General features: G+C 41.1%; 1 protein-coding gene across 2 annotated transcripts in view; it reads right to left on the minus strand.

Moving 5' to 3' along the window:
• Positions 1-20843, minus strand: part of sema5a (sema domain, seven thrombospondin repeats (type 1 and type 1-like), transmembrane domain (TM) and short cytoplasmic domain, (semaphorin) 5A) — a 187318-nt gene extending 166475 nt beyond the window's left edge. The window contains exon 1 of one of the 2 annotated variants that reach the window (XM_055663021.1): positions 20424-20843. The gene's annotated coding sequence lies outside the window, so the exon portion shown is untranslated. The remainder of the gene's footprint in view (positions 1-20423) is intronic. The other variant, XM_055663013.1, reaches the window with a different exon arrangement.
• Between the last annotated feature and the right edge of the window lie 1027 nt (positions 20844-21870).

Here is a 21870-nt window from a genome sequence, read left to right on the forward strand (position 1 = left end):
ATTTTGTAACTTTGACGGCACCCTTTACGTGGCGACTCTTGCATACTCTGTATGCAAACAAGTATCTCACTGTGCCAAGTACACATGACAATAAATTATTAAATAATCAATCATTTCCCTTTGTTTAAGAAGGAACTGCAGATGCTGGAAAATTGAAGGTAGACAAAAATTCTGGAGAAACTCAGCGGGTGAGGCAGCATCTATGGAGCGAAGGAAATAGGTGACTTTTCGGGTCGAGATCCTTCTTCAGACTGATGTGGGGGTGGGGGGAGGTAGGAAGAAGTGGGAAGGTAATGCATCAATCGCACAATGATTATTGTTAGGTTAGTCATAAATCTGCAATTTATTTTAAGGATCCAGATGGCACAATTCACCAACAGAAAACATGTAGGTTTTCTAGAGGTCAGATGCATAGTCTCAAATCCAACAGTAATACTACAGTGGCAACGGAATATTACAGACCACCTCTTGCTCCACAATGGACTTGTTTTCTAATTGTAGACACAAGAGACTGCCGTTGCAAGAATCTTCATCAAAAAAGAAAGTGCTTGAGGAACTCGACGGGTCAGGCAGCATCCATGGACGGAATGGACAGGGGCTGGCTCAGGTGTGGACTCTGAAAAAAGGTTCCTGACCCAAATCATCATTAGACCACTCCTCCATTGATGCTGACTGACCTGCTGAGTTCCTTTAGCAATATTTCTGTTTTCCAATTGTGTTCTGCACCGATTATAGTTTTTTTGCATTGAAGGTATAAACCAGCATCTGCAGTTTCCTCCTACAAAGTTTTTTTGCGTTGTATTTTTCTTTTCGCTGTCTTCCAGAATTTGTGTGTAATTTAGTTATAACTAGACCAGGTGCGGACCCGTTGGGCCCGTCCCCCAAGGCAATATTCCACCACTGACCCATAGCCCCCAACTGCGCAGGCACGGCTGATGGGTTCCCATTGTGACGGCAAAGGCCCCCGCTGTGACGCGAGTCACGGCAAACCTTCCATCAATTGTGCCTCGCCATTCCTCTTCCTAGCCCCATCCTCCTCCATTCCCCCTCATCCCCCAGCACTCCCTCCCGTCCTCTTCACCCTCCCTCTTCTTTCCCCTCTCCTCTCCCTCACCTCTCCTTTTCCCTATCCTCAGTCACTCCCTCCCTCTATAAGCCCTCTCCCCTCCCTACTCTCCCTCGCTTCCCCACTTCTCACCTCCCCCTATCCCACCCTCCCTCCTCCCCCCCACACCCCTCACCCCCCCTCACACTCCCTCTCTACCGCCTCCTCTCCCTCTATCCCCCTGCTCCCTCACAAACCACCGCCCCACAATGAAAATCACGATTTAAAAAAAAATAAAACCTTTGTAAAGTTTAAAGTGTCAATAACTTGTAAAAAAAAATAACATCAATCTGAACGAAACTTGTTTCATTCACATATATACTCACCTTGTTTGTAATATATATATATATATGTGTGTGTGTATACACACACACACACACACACACACGATTTATGTATAATTTATGTTTTCATGTGTTGCCCGAGTCCACGTGCCTATGATGCTGCAGCAAGCAAGATTTTCATTGTACCTACGCCTCATTGTACTTGTGCATTGTTTAATAAACTTGATTTGACATGCTGTTTAGAGTGACCAGAATTTCAGGAACAGATGAATCGTGGCAAATAAAGTGTTCATTACTGGCTTTTAAAGGATTCATCATAGAAAGATTATACACACACGAAGGAAATGAGTTAATTGGATTACGAAAGCCCAAATCATCTAACTGCCAGTATCCTTTATCAGCAGGTTGGATAAAGATGTCAGGGTTAGGCATGGAAGAATGAAGAGTTACAGATGCAGAGGAGAATGCAGACAACCCCGGCATTCCTAGAAAATAATCCATGTCACGATTTTTCACAATGCGAAGTTGCATCATCCGTTCATGCATCAAGAAAAGTGCTTTTGAAAATAATGGGGGTAGGTGTTGCTTGTAGACCAAAGCCAGTTGGAGAAGCAGTAACGCTTTGATGACAGTCCTCAATGAAAACAAACATGACCAAATATAACAAGAGATCCAATGCCACCTTATCTACCGAGTTTAACTGATGTTTTTTTCATAATATCTGTTGTGCCTTCTAAAAAATCATGTATTATTAAACTGAACACACAAAATTTTACTTTCGATAGAAGTTAATGGCATAACATAATCTTACAAGCTATTTTATATGTTCAAACAAAAGGCTATGCTTTATATCAGAATCCTTTTGAAATTGACAGTTAGTTTAGTTTATTTATTGTCACATGTACCAAGTTACAGTGAAAAGCTTAGATTAGTAACTGCAGAACAGTGATCCAAAGCAGTGGCGGTGATGGAAGCCTCGGCAACGAGTGCCGTGCACGGGTGGCAGAGGGGACTCAGCGGCGGCAGCGGGTGACTCGGTGGCAACAGGAGCCTCGGCGGTGGTGGGGCCTCACGGTCGATGAGTGTGAGAGGGGAGGGGAAGACAATGGGGACCCAGCATGGAGGGGCCGCCGTGAAGAGCAATGGGGACCTGGCGTGGGGGGATCGCCGTGCGGTACGGTGGGAGAACAAAGGGGGGCCTGGTGTGGGGGAGGGTGTGGGGGCACTCGTTTGGAATCCTCTGCAGAGGGGATAAGTCTGTGTTTGTTTGATCTTTTGTTCCAGTGAAGGCAGCCAGACAACCGTCACTTGTCTTTTTCTTTTTGTTTCAAGTTTTTGTGAACCTTGTGACTGCCGGCAGACCAACTTCCCTCTGGGGGTGAATAAAGTTTTATCGTATCGTAAAATTAATAACGCTGCAACCCCACAAATCAGCAAATGTAATTTGTTCACAATTAGTTAACTGATATTGGAGGCAGTCTGACCCTCCCATCAAATGGTTTCACAAAATGGCAGGAGTCACTGGCAACATAGTCCATCACTTCTGGTTAGTTTGGATATGTTGTTTTCATCATAGCATAATGGAAAGACCATTATAAATAAAATTACTGGCATCAACTGGTGGGTACGTGCCTATTTTAAATCAACACTGATTAAAGTGCAAAGATTAGGAGGTAGTGAGGGATGGGATTGAGTGAGATTAGAAGACATTACATTGTGGGATATTATGAAAATTCAATTTACGACAATTCCACTACAACCAAGAACATTTCTGGCATTTAGAAACATTTAAAAATTAATAAAATAATTCAGAACATTATAAATGCGGTTCTAGCCTGTGATGCCCATATCGTTATAATTAAATGGATTATGTATTCTGAAAGGGTATTCTTGTGATCCTGCGTCAGCAACAACCCTATTGTGGTGTTTCAGAAGGAACTGCAGATGCTGGAAAATCAAAGGTAGACAAAAATGCTGGAGAATCTCAGTGGGTGAGCCAGCATCTATGGAGCGAAGGAAATAGACAACGTTTTCGGGTCCTCAATGCCCTCGTGTGGAACACCTAGGACATTCCCTGAAGAACAAGTTACTTCACTGTTCCACACCAGGGCATCGGAGATGTCCTCATTCTTCAGGGAACGGGGGTTCCCCTCTTCTACTATAGATGAGGCTCTCACCAGGGTTTCCTCTATACCCCATGACTGTTCTCACTCCCCAACTCCCTACTCGTAACAAGGGCAGAGTCCCCCTTCCAACCGACCAGCCATCTCACACACACACAAATAATCCTCCAATGTTTTTGCCACTTCCAACGTGATCCCACCACTTGGCACATCTTCCCATCTCCTCCCATCTGCTTTCCGCAGAGACCCCTCCCTCCGAAACTCCCTGGTCAATTCGTCCCATCCCACCCGAACCACCCCCTCTCCAGGCACTTTCCCTTGCAACCGTAGGAAATGCTACACTTGTCGCTTTACCTCCCTCCCTCGACTCCATCCAAGGACCCAAGCAGTCTTTGCAGGTGCGGCAGAGGTTCACCTGCATCTCCTCCAACCTCATCTATTGCATCCGCTGCTCTAGATGTCAGCTGATCTACATCGGTGAAACCAAATGCAGGCTTGGCGATCGCTTCGCTCAACACCTCCGCTCGGTTCACATTAACCAACCTGATTTCCCGGTGGCTCAGCACTTTAACTCCCCCTCCCATTCTGAATCCGACCTTTCTGTCCTGGGCCTCCTCCACGGCCAGAGTGAGGACCACCGCAAATTGGAGTAGCAGCACTTCATATTTAGCTTGGGCAGTTTACACCCCAACACTACTGTAGTGATAATTATTGTTACACAAAATCTAGTCCTAGGTTTTGCCATTGCATTAAATAAGTGCATTTTTATAGTATACCATACATATCAGTGTCTGTGCCTGTGATGCTGCTGCAAGCAAGGCTTTCATGGTTCCTGCCCCTCGCCATGCTTGCGCAAATGACAGTAAACTTGGCTCAACTCCACTTCACATGACATTCCAGTCAATGTTGCATTAAAGATCAGAATTTTGCATTCCGACACTGGGCTCAGTGAGAGTTTTAACATCAGGACTTGACTGCCAGCAATTTTGGCTCTTAAGCAAGGAAATGTGGGCAGTTATACACAGAAGCATCAACATTATGTCACAAAATCTAAACCAATAATGTTGGACTTGTACCAAGAACAATTTTAAAATTTGCCAATAAAACAATACTATATTTGGAAGCGTAGCAAATGGGGAGGTGGATGCTCACAAATTCCACACCAGTACAGAAGTAATAGTGCTATGAGTGGAGGATGCAATGCAGATGGATTTGAATGCAGAGAAGTGTGAAGTAATACATACTAATAGAAAGAATGAGGGAAAGGAATATAATACAAAGAATGTGGCTCCAAAGAGCTCCAGAGTGGTGAATCTCTGGAACTCTCTGCCACAGAGGGTAGTTGAGGCCAGTTCGTTGGCTATATTTAAGAGGGAGTTAGATGTGGCCCTTGTGGCTAAGGGGATCAGGGGGTATGGAGAGAAGGCAGGTACGGGATACTGAGTTGAATGATCAGCCATGATCATATTGAATGGAGGTGCAGGCTCGAAGGGCCGAATGGCCCACTCCTGCACCTATTTTCTATGTTTCTATGTAAAAGAATAGATGTAGCCTTTAAACTGACCCTTCATCCCACACAATATTCATGCTGAACACAACGGCAAGTTACTCCCCTCGGAATGTACTTACTCCATGTCCCTCCATTCCCTGCAAATCTATCTGCCTATCTAAAAGCCTCTGCACCATGTTATTTCGAAGTACTTTTTAGTTAAAGGCAGATGCATGAAACTCAACTAGTATTGAAAACAGCAAATTGTAGTTTCCAATTGTGAAATATGGATCCTGATGTACATAACCACGAGTACATAATGGACTATAAAAAAGATTTTTGAACTTATTTTAAATATTGTTTTGGCTGCAACTTGACATGGTATCCAATGCTGCCTACCACAGGGAGTATGTGACAGCCCCAGAAAGTGTGTAGAATTTTTCTGTCTGTATATCAGTAATGTATATCCCGACAGAAAAACTTGGGATTAGTTGGTGATAGGAAGTTCATTTATCACCTTCAAATGGAGCTTCCTTTGTAGCTGACAATTCCATGTATATTGTCTTACAATCATTTCATGAAATGTTTAGTCATTTAATGAAAAAAATGTTGAAAAGCATACTTCAAAAGCTTACTCGGGCAAAAGCATCAATTTAAACAGTACAAGGAGGAATAAAAATAGACCCAGTTAAAGTGGAACGTTTAAGTAGAACCTACATGCTTGAGATAGATGTTTAAGAAAGAACTGCAGATGCTGGAAAAATTGAAGGTAGACAAAAATGCTGGAGAAACTCAGCGAGTGAGGCATCATCTATGGCGCAAAGGAATAGGTGATGTTTCGGGTTGAGACCATTCTTCAGACTGATGTGGGGGTGGTGGAGGGGATGGGAAGAAGAAAGGAAGAGGCGGAAACAGTAGGCAGTGGGAGAGCTGGGAATGGGAGGGGAAGGAGGGAGAAAGCAAGGACTATCTGAAATTGGAGAAGTCAATGTTCATACCACTGGGGTGTAAACTACCCAAGCGAAATACGAGGTGCTGCTCCTCCAATTTGCGGTGGGACTCATTCTGGCCATGGAGGAGGGCCAGTACAGAAAGATCAGATTTGGAATGGGAGAGGGAGTTGAAGTGCTGAGCCACCAGGAGATCAGGTTGGTTAATGCGAACTGTGCGGAGGTGTTGGGCGAAGCGATCGCCAAGCCTGCACTTGGTTTCACCGATGTAGAGCAGTTGACACCTAGAGCAGCAGATGCAATAGATGAGGTAGGAGGTGCAGGTGAACCTCTGCCTCACCTGGAAAGACTGCTTGGGTCCATGGATGGAGTCGAGGGATGAGGTAAAGTGACAAGTGTAGCATTTCCTTGAGATAGATGGATAGTTTTTAGCAAGTCAAACAGAAGGCCCCCCAATGATTGAAAGTACAGTCTCAGTGGTAGGTAGAGTGAAAGATGCGAGGAGTGAAAAAGGGCAAAATTGTTGGAGTGTGGTACAGTTGGAAAGGTCATAGAAAGAAGAATGAATGAGGCTTTGAACAAAAAGATGAAAAACACTTTATGATTGAGGCAATAGTAGAGCTTATGTGGGTCAACACGAAATGGTGCAAGATAAAGGATCAATGAATCTGTGAGAGGGACTTGGTAAAAGTTTGAATATAATCTGCATATTTTGTATCTACTTTTTTTTTGATGGACTGCAATGAAGGGACACGAGTCCCAATAAGGCATTTGGCAGTACGTATAGACAAGCAATGGCACAGAGGTCAGGCAGAGTCTTTGTGATAATAGACAATAGGCGCAGGAGTAGGCCATTCGGCCCTTCGAGCCAGCACCACCATTCAATGTGATCATGTCTGATCATCCCCAATTAGTACCCCGTTCCTGCCTTCTCCCCATATCCCCTGACTCCGCTACCTTTAAGAGCCCTATCTAGCTCTCTCTTGAAAGTATCCAGAGAACCGGCCTCCACCACCCTCCGAGGCAGAGAATTCCACAGACTCACAACTCTCTGTGAGAAAAAGTGTTTCCTCGTGTCCATTCGAAATGGCTTACCCCTTATTCTTAAACTGTGGCCCCTGGTTCTGGACTTCCCCCAACACCAGGAACACGTTTCCTGCTTCTAGCAGGTCCAAACTCTTAATAATCTTATACGTTTCAATAAGATCCCCTCTCATCCTTCTAAACTCCAGCGTATACAAGCCCAGCCGCCCCATTCTCTCAGCATATGATAGTCCCGCCATCCCGGGAATTAACCTTGTAAACCTATGCTGCACTCCCTCAATAGCAAGTATGTCCTTCCTCAAATTAGGGGGCCAAAACTGCACACACCACTCCAGGTGTGGTCTCACTAGGGCCCTATAGAACTGCAGAAGGGCCTCTTTCCTCCTATACTCAACTCCTTTTGTTATAAAAGCCAACATGCCATTCACTTTCTTCACTGCCTGCTGTACCTGCATGCTTACTTTCATTGACTGATGAACAAGGACCCCCAGATCCAGCTTTGTGTCAGCTGCAAATTTGCTAATGTTACTTTGAATCCCTTCATCTAAATCATTGATGTATATTGTAAATAGCTGCAGTCCCAGCACAGAGCCTTGCGGTACCACACTAGTCACTGCCTGCCATTTTGAAAAGGACCCTTTAAGCCAGACTCTTTGTTTCCTGTCTGCCAACCAATTTTCTATCCATGTCAGCACTTGTGACATGTGCCATCAACACCCAATAACAAGTGCCCTAATTTTGCCAACTAATCTCCTATGTGGCACCTTGTCAAATGCTTTCTGAAAGTCCAGGTATACTATATCCACTGGCTCTCCCTTGTCCATTTTCCTAGTTACATCCTCAAAAAATTCCAGAAGACAAGTCAAGCATGATTTCCCCTTTGATCCTGTTACTGCTATCCAAATGTGCTGCTATTTCATCTTTTATAATTGACTCCAGCATCTTCCCCACCATCGATGTCAGGCTAACTGGTCTATAATTCCCCGTTTTCTCTCCCGCCTTTCTTAAAAAGTGGGATAACATTAGCTACCCTTCAATCCACAGGAACTAATCCTGAATCTATAGAACATTGGAAAATTATCATCGATACATCCATAAAATGTATATGGAGTTGTTTTCAAAAGTATACAGAGATTATGAATGATCATCTTCAAACTGAGGCAGAGGTGAGGAAACAAATCGAATTGGTCACAAGAGTTGGAGTTTGAAATGGGCCTGAAGTCAAATGTTTATCTCACGATCTAGAGGTTTACATTCAATTTACCACCAATATAATCTTTTCCCTAACTTTAAGAAGAAAGTATTATTCATAAATCCATGAGAAGTTAAATTAATCTTCATTTTAAAAATGTCCCTCAGGGAGACTTATTGAGTAGTGTAAATATAATACAATGAAGCAATCTGAAATTAGAAAACAGGAAGAAAATACATAAAATGTTTTAATTTTATAATAAAAACAAATACATTTATATTTAAACAAATAACATTGCAAACAACACTATGACAAAGGGTGGGATTATGAGGTAGGGGATTCATTGGTTTTAATTTTCCAAAATGTGCAAGATTCTACAAATCTGGGAAAAAACAAACGTGGCACCTTTATTCAAATTGGAGAGCAACCAAACAGGAGAGCAAATTGAAAGCAGGAAACTACAGACCAATTAGCTTAAAACCTGCCACGGGGAAACATATTAGAAACTATTATTAGGGGCATTATAGCCGGGTACTGCGTAATATTCAGAGTAATTAACCAAAGTTGATATGGCTTTGTTAAAGGGAAGTCATGTTTGACCAAATTTTTAAAAATAAGATTTATTTGCATAGTAATGTAGAACCAGTTGATGATACTTGGATTTACAGAAGGCATTTAGTAATATTCTGCGTCAAAGCTCATTGTAGAAAGTAAAAGCTCATATTGCAGTAGTAAGATACTGGTCTGGGTAGAAGATTGGCTGGCTAACAAAAAAACAAAGAGAGACCAGGCAGAAATTATTCGTGTCTGGTTGGACATTTGTACTGAACATTGCACAACAGATTAGTTGGGTGACAGGGTGTCAATCTATTACAATTTATATAAATCAATCATTTGAATAAACACATCGAGGTATGATTGCTGAATTTGCTAATGATACAAAGATAGATAGGAAAGCGTTGGAATAGGAACAAAGGGGATATACACAGCTGGCAAATGAAGTAAATTGTGGGAAATTGTACATTTTGGCAAGGAAAATGGAACAAATTATCTAAACAATGATAGATTGCAAAGTTCATTGTTGCAAATTGAACTGGGAATCCAAATACTTGATTTCCAAAAGGCTAGCATACAAGTCCAGAAACTAATTGAGAAAGGTAACAAAATATTATTGTTTATTGCCAAGGTAATTGACTAGACAGGTAGTTGGAGGAGGGATTACACCTCAATGATATAGGGCGAGATGGTCTCTGGAATACAGCATTGACTAATGGTCTTTTAGTTAAGGAAGGATTTTAATGCATTGGACATAATTCAGTAAGGACTTCCTGGACAAATAAATGGAAATGGGTAGGGTTTCTTGTGAGACAAGGTTGAACACCATAGGCTTTTATAGCCAGGCAGGAACTACAGATGTTGGTTTACACTGAAGATAGACACAAAATGCTGGAGTCACCATCAGGATAAGCAGCATCTCTTGATTGAAGAAATGGGTGATGTTTAGGGTCGAGACCCTTCTTCAGACTGAGTCAGGGGAGACGGAAAAAAGAGGTATGGAAGGGAAAGATGTGAAAATGAGAGATCAAAGGGAACGAAGTTCAAGGAAAATGTAGAAGCACAGTCAGCTGGGGAAGGCGTCAACGAGGCATACAATGCAAAACGTAATCAGCAGAACAGTCAGATTAATCGGTGAGCTACGGTGGGGGAAAAGATGGAGAGAGAAGGAAAGCAAGGGTTACTTGAAGTTAACAAAGTCAATATTCATACCGTTGGGATGTAAGCTATCCAAGCAAAATATGAGGTGCTGCTCCTCCAATTTGCATTGGGCCTCACTCCGACAATGGAGATGATCCAAGACAGAAAGGTCAGTATGGGAATGGGAGGGGGAGTCATTCAGAAGTGAGAGAGGCATCTTGATTGAAGCACATTGTATTCTGACATTGGATAAAGAGGGGTTTATGCTGCTCTCATAGGAAGATCTAGAACTATGAATCACTGTTTAAAATGATGATTAATAATGAGAATTTATTTATCTCTCCGAACCTTTGGAATTCTCTTCCTAAAGTGTGGTGGAAATTGAGTCAATTATTAAAGGTAGATACATGATCAGCAAGGGAGTGAAAGATCACCACAGATAGTTACGAAAGTGCATTTAAGGTTACAATTTTACCTGTCACAGCTGTAGGGTCAAGTAGTTTTGTAGGTTCGTGTCCCAATGATTTAAAATGAAAATATGATGCATCTTAACTGCCCTACAAACCAGTTTAACCAATCCTACTAAACCACCTCAAACTTTCACACTATACTCCAACTACACCCACAACTAACTCACTAGAACAGCTCATGATCAGCAACAGATGCCAACCTTCCAAAGACAAGTACATCCTGCATAACGACCAATACACCTCATACAAGAATTATATGAGAAAATATTTTCTACTTAGTTCCAGTTTGAAATTATTGTAATCAATAACAAAATAGGTATCAGTGATTATGGAGCATGACACAAAAGAGTAAAAATTCATATAAACATGAACTATCGTTATCATGGAACGTGAAATTTATATCCATTAAAAAAGAGTAAGAGCATTCAGTAACTAATTAATCTGCTTTCTTTCCCTCCAGATGATTGGAACAGAATTGTATTACAAAGGTTTTGCATGCAAGTTTTTAGATTAATATACAAAACTGGCACTCTGAGCTTGCAAGCGATGAAATACAGTAAAAGAAATGAAAATATCTTTCACAGGCCTCGTCTTAATTAATGTCATATACTCGGAAACGTTACAAGGTCACCTCAAGTGTAGTTTAGTGCACAACTGTGCATGGTTTAAAAATTTTACTTACCTGGGCATTTGTCTTTAATACCTCTGAAAAATGCTTCCCGTCACATTATTTTATATATCAGAAAATTACTACTATTTGTTAATTAACAATGAGTTCATTATCATAAGCTATGGTATCTTTGGCTTTCCAGCTCAAACAATATAAAGAGGTCAGCATTAGAATACAATGCAAGGTTAAGATTTTGCATAGTAAAATGCTGAAGATTAGTTAAGTCCAGTTACAACACAAGGATCATTCTAATTCATGTTAATTGCTGAATTTAGTTGTCATATTATGTAAAAAAACTTCTCCAAGTAGTAAATGCATGTCTAAAATTGTAATACTTGAAGTGTATAATATAGAATAATCTACAATATTCAACACAACCATACAGTTAACTGCGAGAGAGAGACAGGAGATTGCAGATGCAGGAAACTTGAGTAAAAAACAAACTGCTGTAATAACTCAGTGGATTAAAGACCATCCGTGAGGAGAAATGGACAGATAGGGCAAAGAAAGGTCCCGACTAGAATGTATGCCTGTCATTTCCCTCCACAGATTCTATCCAACCCGCTGAATTCCTCCAACAATTTGTTTTTTGTAATTATAATTGAGGCTGTACAATGTAGATTATGAGTAAATGAAGAAAAGAGAGGCCTTTTCATTCAGCTAGGTTACATTTGAGGGTTGAATGGAGGCTCAGATTGCATGTGCACGTTGTTTGGTAAACCTGATTGACATGTGGAAATTGTACTTTAAAGATATGAGAAGATATAATATGCCAAGGCAATGAAAGCAAGAGTTGACTTCATCTTCATTAACATAGCATTATGTTTATAATAAATGGAGCTTTGAAGTTATCTGGGTTTTTTAATGCCTACATGAGACAATGACAGATGCCGGCCTTGCAAAAGACATCCACATCCTGTATAATGACTGCTGTGTCTCACACACAAGCTTTACTGTCAAAAATAGTGCTGAAACACATCAATCGTGTTGCAAGATAATTAATGTACTAGACACTTTGTCATACTGGAACCAATATGTCATATAGATTATACCATGTATTCAATACCATATTATACCACATCTGCATCCACCACCTCCACTGGTAGTGCATTTCAGCCACCTGTGTAAAAAAAAAAAAAGCTTGCCTTGCAAATCTGCCTTAAGCTTTCCTCCTCTCACTTTAAACCTTTGTCCTCAAGTATTTGGCATTTCCACCCTGGGAAGATAGCTCTATCTACATCTCAGTTTTTGTATACCAAGATTGCTCCTTCCGACTCTCCAGAAAAAATAATTCATGTTTGTTCAACCTCTCATAGCTCCAATACACTCCAATCTAGGGAATATACTGGTGAACCCCTTCTGCACCTGTCGATAACCTCCACATTCATTCTTATAGTCGTGACTATTATGTTTGTTTGTTTATGAATGAATAAATTTATTGGCCAAGTATTCACATACAAGGTGCTCCGCCCGCAAGTGACAACATGACATGCAGTGACAGTTAGGAATGACACATAAAACACCAATAATAAAACATTATTGATTAAACATTTGAATTAAATAAAATACCAGAGCAAAAGATTTTTGGTTATTAAGTAGAGCTACTACTTGGGGAAAAAGCTGTTTTTATGTCTGGCTGAGGCAGCTTTGACAGACCGAAGTCGCCTTCCTGAGGGAAGTGAATCAAAGAGTCTGCGGCCAGGGTGAGAGGGGTGAGAGATGATCTTGCCCGCTTGCTTCCTGGCCCTTGCAGTGTAGAGTTTGTCGATGGGGGGGGGCCAATAACCTTCTCAGCTGATGGGACGATTCGCTGCAGCTTCCGGATGTTGTGCTTGGTGGCTGTGCCAAACCAGGCAATGATCGAGAAGGTGAGGGCAGACTCTGCGATGGCCATATAGAATTGGGCCATCATTGCCTGTGGCAGATTGTGTTTCCTCAGCTGCCGCAGGAAGTACATCCTCTGTTGTGCCTTTTTGACTGTGGAGTAAATGGCGGCCCTCCATTTAATGTCCTAGGAAACGATAGCTCCCAGGAAATTAAAAGACTCCACAGATGTGACTGTGGTGTTGTTGATGGTGAGTGGGGCGAGGGGAGGGGGGAGCACTCCTAAAGTCTACAATAAATTCCACTGTCTTAAGAGCATTGAGCTCCAGGTTGTTACGAAGGCACCAGGACGCCAGCCGTTTCACTTCCTGTCTGTAGGCAGATTCCTCCCCATCCTGGATCAGTCCAATCAGGGTTGTTTCATCTGAAAACTTGAGAAGCTTGACAGAAAAGTCAGTGGAGGTGCAGTCATTGGTGTAGATAGAGTAGAGAAGAGGGGAGAGTACACAGCCTTGCGATGCTCCTATGCTGGGGGTTTACGGGTCCAAGATGTGCTTTCCCAGCCTCACATGCCGCTTCCTGCGTGTCAGGAACCTGGTGATCCACCGACAGAGAGGTTCAGGCTCAGTCAACTTGGAAAGTTTGGAGTGTAGTAGCTCAGGTACAATGGTGTTGAATGCAGAGCTCAAATCAACAAACAAAATCCTCACATAGGTCCCTTGGTGGTCTTGGTGCTGGAGGGATGAAGTGCAGGCCCAGGTTGACTGCATCATTCACAGACCTATTGGCCCGATATGCAAACTGCAGAAGTGATATTTTTCAGCTTGGCCAGCACAAGTCTTTCAAGGGTCTTCATGACCACAGAGGTCAGTACGACAGGCCTGTAGTCATTAAGACCAGTAATCCTTGCCTTTTCGGGCTACAGGGACAATGTATGGGTATACACATACTGAACTTTTTTTACTAATTTATTATATTATTTACAGTGTACTATGTTTACATATTTTATTGTGCTACTACAAGTATGAATTTCGGTGTCCTACCTGGGACAAATAACAAGAAAACACTTTTCACTAGAACTGCACACAGTAGTCCAAATGTGGCTGAACTAATGTTTTATACAGTTGAAAGATTTCCCTCCAAACTAGTTTTTTAAGATCGACATAATGTTACAAATAAAATAAAAGTTTCATTCACAGTTCCCCATACATTGGCAAATTTCCGGACACTCACACAAAAATAGGAAATCCCAAACCTACTGCCAAGCTCTATTAGCACTTTCTCAGCTCCCTCTGTCACTCAACTCTCCATGGAGTTCAATGACCAGTCAGGATTTTGCAATTCCCCAGTATGATTGGATCCTACATCTGACACATGATTGGTGAACCCATTCAATGGGATGGGGAGGTTTAGGGCTGCAAGAAAAGGGAGGAATAAGGCAAGTTACATTTTCCTAGTTATTTGTGGTCCGGCATTCAGCAACCAGAACCAGAACAGTACTCAAGTCCTGTGCTACGCAGCTAGCTCCAGTGCTCACTACATTATTCAACCTCTCCCTGGACAAGTCCGTGGTCCCTGCCTGCTTCAAAAAATCCACCATTGTACCGGTACCAAAAAATGCCTCCCCAGCCTGCCTGAATGACTACCGTCCGGTGGCCCTTACCTCGGTAGTCATGAAATGCTTTGAGAGGCTGGTGAAGAATCACATCTGCGCCTTCCTCCCTCGGAACATGGACCCGTTGCAGTTTGCATACCGTTCGAACAGGTCCACGGACGATGCGGTCTCCCAGGTCTTGCACACCGCTCTCTCCCATCTGGACAGCCAGAAGGGGGTCTACGTGAGGATGCTGTTCATAGACTACAGTTCAGCCTTCAACACGATAGTCCCCACCAGACTGGCCGGGAAGCTAATGGAATTGGGGCTCAACACCTCCCTGTGTGCCTGGGTCCTGGACTTTCTCTCCGCCAGGCCCCAGGTAGTCAAGATGGGAGGGAATACATCGAAGTCCCTCACCCTGAGCACAGGATCGCCCCAGGGTTGCGTCCTCAGCCCCCTATTGTACTCCCTGTACACACATGACTGTGTGGCTAGGTTCAGCTCCAATTCAATAATTAAGTTTGCTGATGACACTGTGGTGGTGGGCCTGATCTCAGACAATGATGAGAGGGCCTACCGGGAGGAGGTGGCTGATCTAGCACTCTGGTGCCAGGAGAACAGCCTCCTCTTGAACATCAAAAAAACGAAGGAGCTGATCATGGACTTTAGGAGGGCACATCATCCGAGGACGTACACTCCATTGAGTATAAATGGGGATCCTGTGGATAGGGTGAACTGTTTTAAATATCTGGGAGTCCACATCTCCGAGGATATGACATGGTCATCACACGCCTCAGCACTGGTGAGTAAGGCAAGGCAGCGCCTTTACCACCTCAGGCAATTGAGGAAATTCAGAGTGTCTCCGAGGATCCTCCAATGCTTCTACGCAGCGGCGGTGGAAAGCATCTTGTCTGGGAACATTACCATCTGGTTCGGGAATTGCTCTGCCAAGGACTAGAAGGCTCTGCAGAGTAGTGCGTTCAGCCGAACGCACTATGGGAACTTCACTCACCCCCCTGCAGGAACTATACAACAGGAGGTGCAACTCCAGAGCAAACAAAATCATGAGAGACCTCTTCCACCCCTGCAACGGACTGTTCCAGCCACTACGGTCAGGCAAACGCCTCCGTTGCCATGCAGTGAGAACGGAGAGGTTGAGAAGGAGTTTCTTCCCAGAGGCAATTCAGACTGTAAACGCCTTTCTCACCAGGGACTAACTGTACAGAACGTTTTTCCTTCTATTATTTATTATGTAAAATAATATGTGTGTTATGATTGTGTTTATAATTTGTTTGGTTGTTTTGTTGTTCGCGAGCATTGCCACTTTCATTTCACTGCACATCTCGTATGTGTATGTGACAAATAAACTTGACTTGACTCTTCCCATTTCCTTATTATCAAGAGTCGAGTCAAGAGTGTTTTATTGTCATGTCGCAGATACATCAAAGAAATTCTTACTTGCAGCAGCACAACATAATGTAATATTATGTACTCTAGAGTACAACATACTACTGTGAACAATAATAAACAAGAAAAAACTTTTTTTTTTTATCAGCCTGCATTGTTGAGTTCTTCATAGTCTCCACAATAGTTTCAACCATCCTGGATGCTTTCCATTTTCATTTCAGTTTCCTCAAAGTACTTCTTAATTCTTGTTTTATTCTTATTTACCATGACACTTTTGTAACATCTACAATGTAATGTATTCAAATATTTATCCCATTATAGTTTGGACAACATGGATTTTTAAATTATCTTTTTGTTTTCATGTTATGATGGGGATCATGACAGAAGCCTCCTTGTGTCTATCCCCAGAAACTGTGACACGAGGCACCCGTGACATGTTGGACGACAACAGAAGCCAACAGCGAGCTATACGTCATCTGACACACAAGCGAACGAATGTTATGATGAGCAAGAATCTTTCATTTTTTGTAAATTCCCAAGATTGTGCTTTTCCGGTACATTCTAAAACAAATGGAAAAATCTATGAAATATATATAGATTGTTGTACTGGACCCACAATAAGGCAAATTCAATTTCAAACAGCATTTGACTGCAACACAACAAAAGCACCTGGCTTCATCCAATTTCATAACTTTCCTTTCAGTATCCCAGAAGTATTCCTTCAAATATTAAAGTGACAATGGCTCAAATAGTAAGAGGTCTAACTTTCTGAATTGCAAAGGTCACACTGCAACATATTGCAAAAGTCTGAAACGGGTAATCACTGGTGATTACCATTGATAAAAGATCAAGTGTAGACAAGTATCCGGAGGCTTGATTGATCAGGAAACATGGATTCAAATCTTACCACAGCAGCTGAATTTAAATTTAACTAATTAAATAAAACTCAAGTGAAAATATCCAAATTTATACTAATAAATCCAACAGATTTTCTCAATACCTCATGGGGTTTATTAATATTCTAAAAGGACAATATAACCTTCCCATATGTTTGAATCTTTAATGTATCCTTAGTTCCGATACAGTTGGGAAATTCCACACTTCCCAGCTACATTTACATCCCTTTACAACAAATTGTAACAGAAGCAAGTTGGCTCTTCACACAACATTAATCTGCTCAACAAACCTTAGAGGGGAAATAAGATCTTCTCTCTCTACAAAGAAGACAAGTTTAGAAACAGTTGTATCATCATTGCATTGATATTACATGTTCCCGCTGTTGGGGGGAGTCCAGAACCAGGGGCCACAGTTCAAGAATAAGGGGTGAGCTATTTAGAACGGAGATGAGGAAACACTTTTTCACACAGAGTTATGAGTCTGTGGAATTCTCTGCCTCAGAGGGCAGTGGAGGCCAGTTCTCTGGATACTTCCAAGAGAGAGCTAGATAGAGTTCTTAAAGATAGCAGAGTCAGGGGATATGGGGAGAAGGCAAGGGTACTGATTGTTGGATGATCAGCCATGATGATATTGAACGGTGGTGCTGGCTCGAAGGGCCGAATGGCCTAATCCTGCACCTATTGTCTATTACATAGGGCGCCATAGTGCATGACAGGGAGCTGGACTGAAAATAAGGTGGTTTAACATATGCCAAAGGCCATTAAATGTACCCTTTAGCAATGCACGACTTCCTTCCAATGTGTAGCACACCACTGGTCTTCTTTGCCCCGAAGATTACAGAACCGAACATTCACAGCAATTCAAATACTTTGTTTCCTACAGAGAAGGTCAGTTACAACGTATACTTTGGAATAATGGCTGTAGTAAAGGTCTCCGTTTTGTTCAGATTACTAAAGTCTTATTTTCTGATGAGCAAGTACACTATTAAACAATTTTATGCAATCACAACATAAAGATGGTTAAAGTGATTTCTCATGCTTTGCTTTGATCTTTGCAAATATCAACTGACTCATGCAATGAATCATAAAGCAGAAAGATAGTGATGAATGGTTTGATTGGAATGACTCATGCCTTTAGAGAATTAGTTTACCTTTTCCATTTCCACTTCACTGAAAGAGCTCTGAAATCCTAGAGTACATTTTAAAAGGCAGCAGAGCTATCAGTCACCCACAACATCATTTGAAGCAAACAAAATCTGCAACAAAATAATGCCATTATTTGACATTAAGCTGTAGCAATACACAGGTACCTCCTCCTGACAGAAGAATTTAATGATGGGAGATAACAAATGCAATTTGACAAAGGCAGAAGTCAGCAATTTGATTAGATTTATGAAATATGCCATGGTAGATTACATCAAATATGTATTTCCAAGGTGCAGAAAGGAGTCATGATTCCATGAGTCTGTACATTGTACCACAAATTTAATTCCACACAACTCATGTTCTCAAAATACCAGTTATTTGACTTAATCTGTAACACCGCACGTGAAAACTTGTTACTTTCAAAGTTAAGAAATAAACATTAATATCGACATCAGATAAAATAATGTATCCATTAGCACAGGAAAATCAAACAGCTAGATTTTTCTCAAAATATATTGAATTTAGTCTCATTTTAATGAAGTCAATCGCCTTCTTGATTAAGTTGTTTAAGCTAAGAACAATAGATGATTTAAAAGTGTACCAGCGCCATTCATTCTATTGTACACACATGTATGAAAACGATAAATAGGGATCGCAGGGCACAGACTGATTCAAACTGCAACCTGTTTCACAACAAAATCGTGTCTTAATGCTGCAGAATGTTCAGCCACACAGCAATGCTGCCAGCACATTTTAAACAACTGACTTCTTGCAATTCAGGGCCGCTAAGCTGGTCGCTTCTGATAAAGGGCTTTGTTGACGTGGTCATATAGTATGTCACGGCAAATTTCCAAATCAAAGTGACTCAAAGTTGACATAAAAAGCTGCAATACTGTTTATCGCAATGTGTACCCTATTATTCCAAGCTACATAAAGTATGATGCATGTCAAACATTCGTGAAGAATTCCACATACTTTAGCAAAGATTAGCTGTCACACACGTTTGGAAAATATTCGTTTAGTATATACATACTGCAGCTCTAATAATTTCTAGAATATCTGTTGAACAATACAACACATGATTGTACAAAACTATTACACGATAAAATAAATGTACCGGTGAAGATTAAAATCTATCACCCCTACTTCTCAACTGGAGCAATCTCGATTCTAAAATAAATTATATATTATTTCATTATTTTACATAATGATCCTTCTGTGTTTTTATTTCCGGTATTTACGATTAAATTGAAGTATGCTCATAGTGAATTGCATTCTAGGTTAAAATTCGGACGAGCGTGTTCCAACACGCCACCTCATTAATATTATTAATTAAATCACATACTGAATATATCATGCGCCGCTTTCATCTACTAAACCGAACACTCGAAACTTATTAAACAAAACGTGTTTTAAAGCAAGTTAATGCTGCAGCGATGACAGTGTCGCCGATACAAATCGGACAGGTTTTGGTTTTCAGTGTTTTGTGTTTGCTTGTTATCTGATCCTTCCTCATCATATTCAACAGCGACCCCTGGCTGTGCTAACGTCAGACTTCAGTTGTCTCCACAACAGGAGCCTGGGTCGTTAACAATCTCTTCAGCAATACCAAAAACTGAATGGAGTATTGTTACTCTATACCATCGTCAATCATTTAGATAGAATAGATGTATTTTGCGCCAAACAATTCTGTACCAGGAAATCACAAAACGTATGAAGATTAAGCATCAAGTTGTAAAATAATCCCCCGCGAAGATACATTTAACACAGCTACTTCTAATGAGAGATAATTGAGTTCACCGTGGAGTTCAGAAATGAGACGCGTGCAAACAGCAGATTTGTATGATCAAGCATCAGCAACAGAGCGGATCCGTAGCTGATTTCACGGAAGAATGCATCCTATTTAAATATCTTCAAAGCAGAAAAGTAGAAGGGAGTTAAACTCTCTCCCCCCGACACATAAAGATAAACATACACTAAATTATGGAAATATATGTGTTCGAGCCTTAAACGTGCAGTTTCCTTCGAAATAGGAATTCTTATAAAAGTAATCTCAAATTACTTTTACACAGCTCTATAAATATCCGCAGAGATCGAATTCTACAAACTGGTAATCTACTCAATAAATCCACAATTTGCAGTAAATAGTACTAGTAAATTGCACTTTTATTCTTAAGCAATTCATTTAAATGTTCATTTCAAAATTAAAACTGCGACTGAATCAGCTGAAACAAACGACACCTGAATGAGAATTACTTATCTAAATATGGTATTGCTTGAATCAAAATAGTTCATAATAAATGGACATTGTGTTATAATCTCCGGAACAACATCAAATCTATTTTAGAGTAAATTTCTCTATAAATAACGCAATTCAGAACCGAGAGCAGATTCCACACGTTCACGCGGAGACTAGCATACGTGCATTATTGTTGTAAAACTTCCTCGCACTACACAAGCAGTTCAAAGCTCTTTCTGCAAAATAATTCATCCCGATATTGTAGTATTAAATACGTACGTCCTGGACTCACCAAGTAAATACTCCAACTTCCCAAACGTAGATATAGTTATTGAAATACAATACAACCACAATCCGGAGTTAAAACTTGCTGAGGAGTTTGGGGCAGTTGAAGTGGATACATGTGCTGTGCCTGCTGCTGCCTCTCTGAATCTCACTGCTTCACTCTTGCCAGTCCTGTTACAAGGACGCTATTAAATGGTGCCGTCTCAAAAAGGGGAGTGCTTCACAACATACATCAAAGTCACCGTATTTACTGTGCTAATGCCGCTCCTATCCAGTAAAACTAACTGTAACTTTCCGTGGTTGATTACCATACATGCCGCGAGATGCATATAGTTGCCTCGTCGCTAACCTCTCTTCCCTATGAGAGTCGAGCAGGACCCCCGCAGCTCGGCTTAGCACATTCCAGCAGTTTGCAGCCTCTGAGACGTGGCATTACTCGGTCCCAGTCTAACTCTGCAATTTGCACAGGTACATTTATTCAAACTATGCTTAGTCATATATTATTATATCAAATCTAAGATAATTTTTAATGATTTTGAACTTGGATTTCTTATTGATATTGTAATTCTGCTGAAAGTTTAACAACGGTCCTACTGTTAAAAGTGAAAAGTTTTGCTTTGTTAGAACATTTAACATCTATTTTCTATTTTTACTGCTATTTTGATGCAAATTGTTATTGCAACGAATGCACTGGACGATTTAATGACATAGTTATATTATATTAGATGAAAACATAGTGTAATGTTAAGTGTTTTTCATAACTTATAAAGTTAACTACAAATAATAACTCTTGGATCGTTTCTACATTTACAAACAAAACATTTGATTTTTCACTTCTTATTCTTTTGGTGAGCTGTACCATATATGATAGTTTTACTGTTGCAATCATTCTCAAAATATGTATCGGATAGGTTGCAGGGGTTTTAAGGGGGAAATAAGTCTGGAGGAGGTGGCATTCACATTAGAGTAAACTTTTGCAGATCTAAAATAAGTTAATACGACCACGTCTGGTCGAAGGGGAGGAGGGGGGGGGGGGGTAATAGAGAGAAGTTGGCCTGCTAACATATTCTGCTGGCACACAAATATAAAGTTTCAGGTTAAAAATACATTGTGAATACAAAAAAAAACTTATAGTGGTGTAGAATTTACCACTTGCTGGGTTGTTGGAAACATAATTAGAAAACGTTTATTTGGGATTTTAAAAAGTTTATTTGGGACTTTTGGGATTACACCACGAGGAAACATCATAGACTCGATGGGCCAAATGGCTGTCGTTGTGTCTCATAATACTTTTTTTACTGTAATGTAATTGTAATGGATGCTAAAATAATGTAACTATCAGAATCACATCTGCTGTAACGGGCGAGCCCATCCTTCATTGACGTGTTATCCTTTACGTGTCATCTTAAAATACCAGTTACTGAGCGAAGCCAGCACCATAAAATGACAAAAAA

The sequence above is a fragment of the Leucoraja erinacea genome, chromosome 2 (assembly GCF_028641065.1).
Source record: "Leucoraja erinacea ecotype New England chromosome 2, Leri_hhj_1, whole genome shotgun sequence".
Lineage (NCBI taxonomy): Eukaryota > Metazoa > Chordata > Chondrichthyes > Rajiformes > Rajidae > Leucoraja > Leucoraja erinaceus.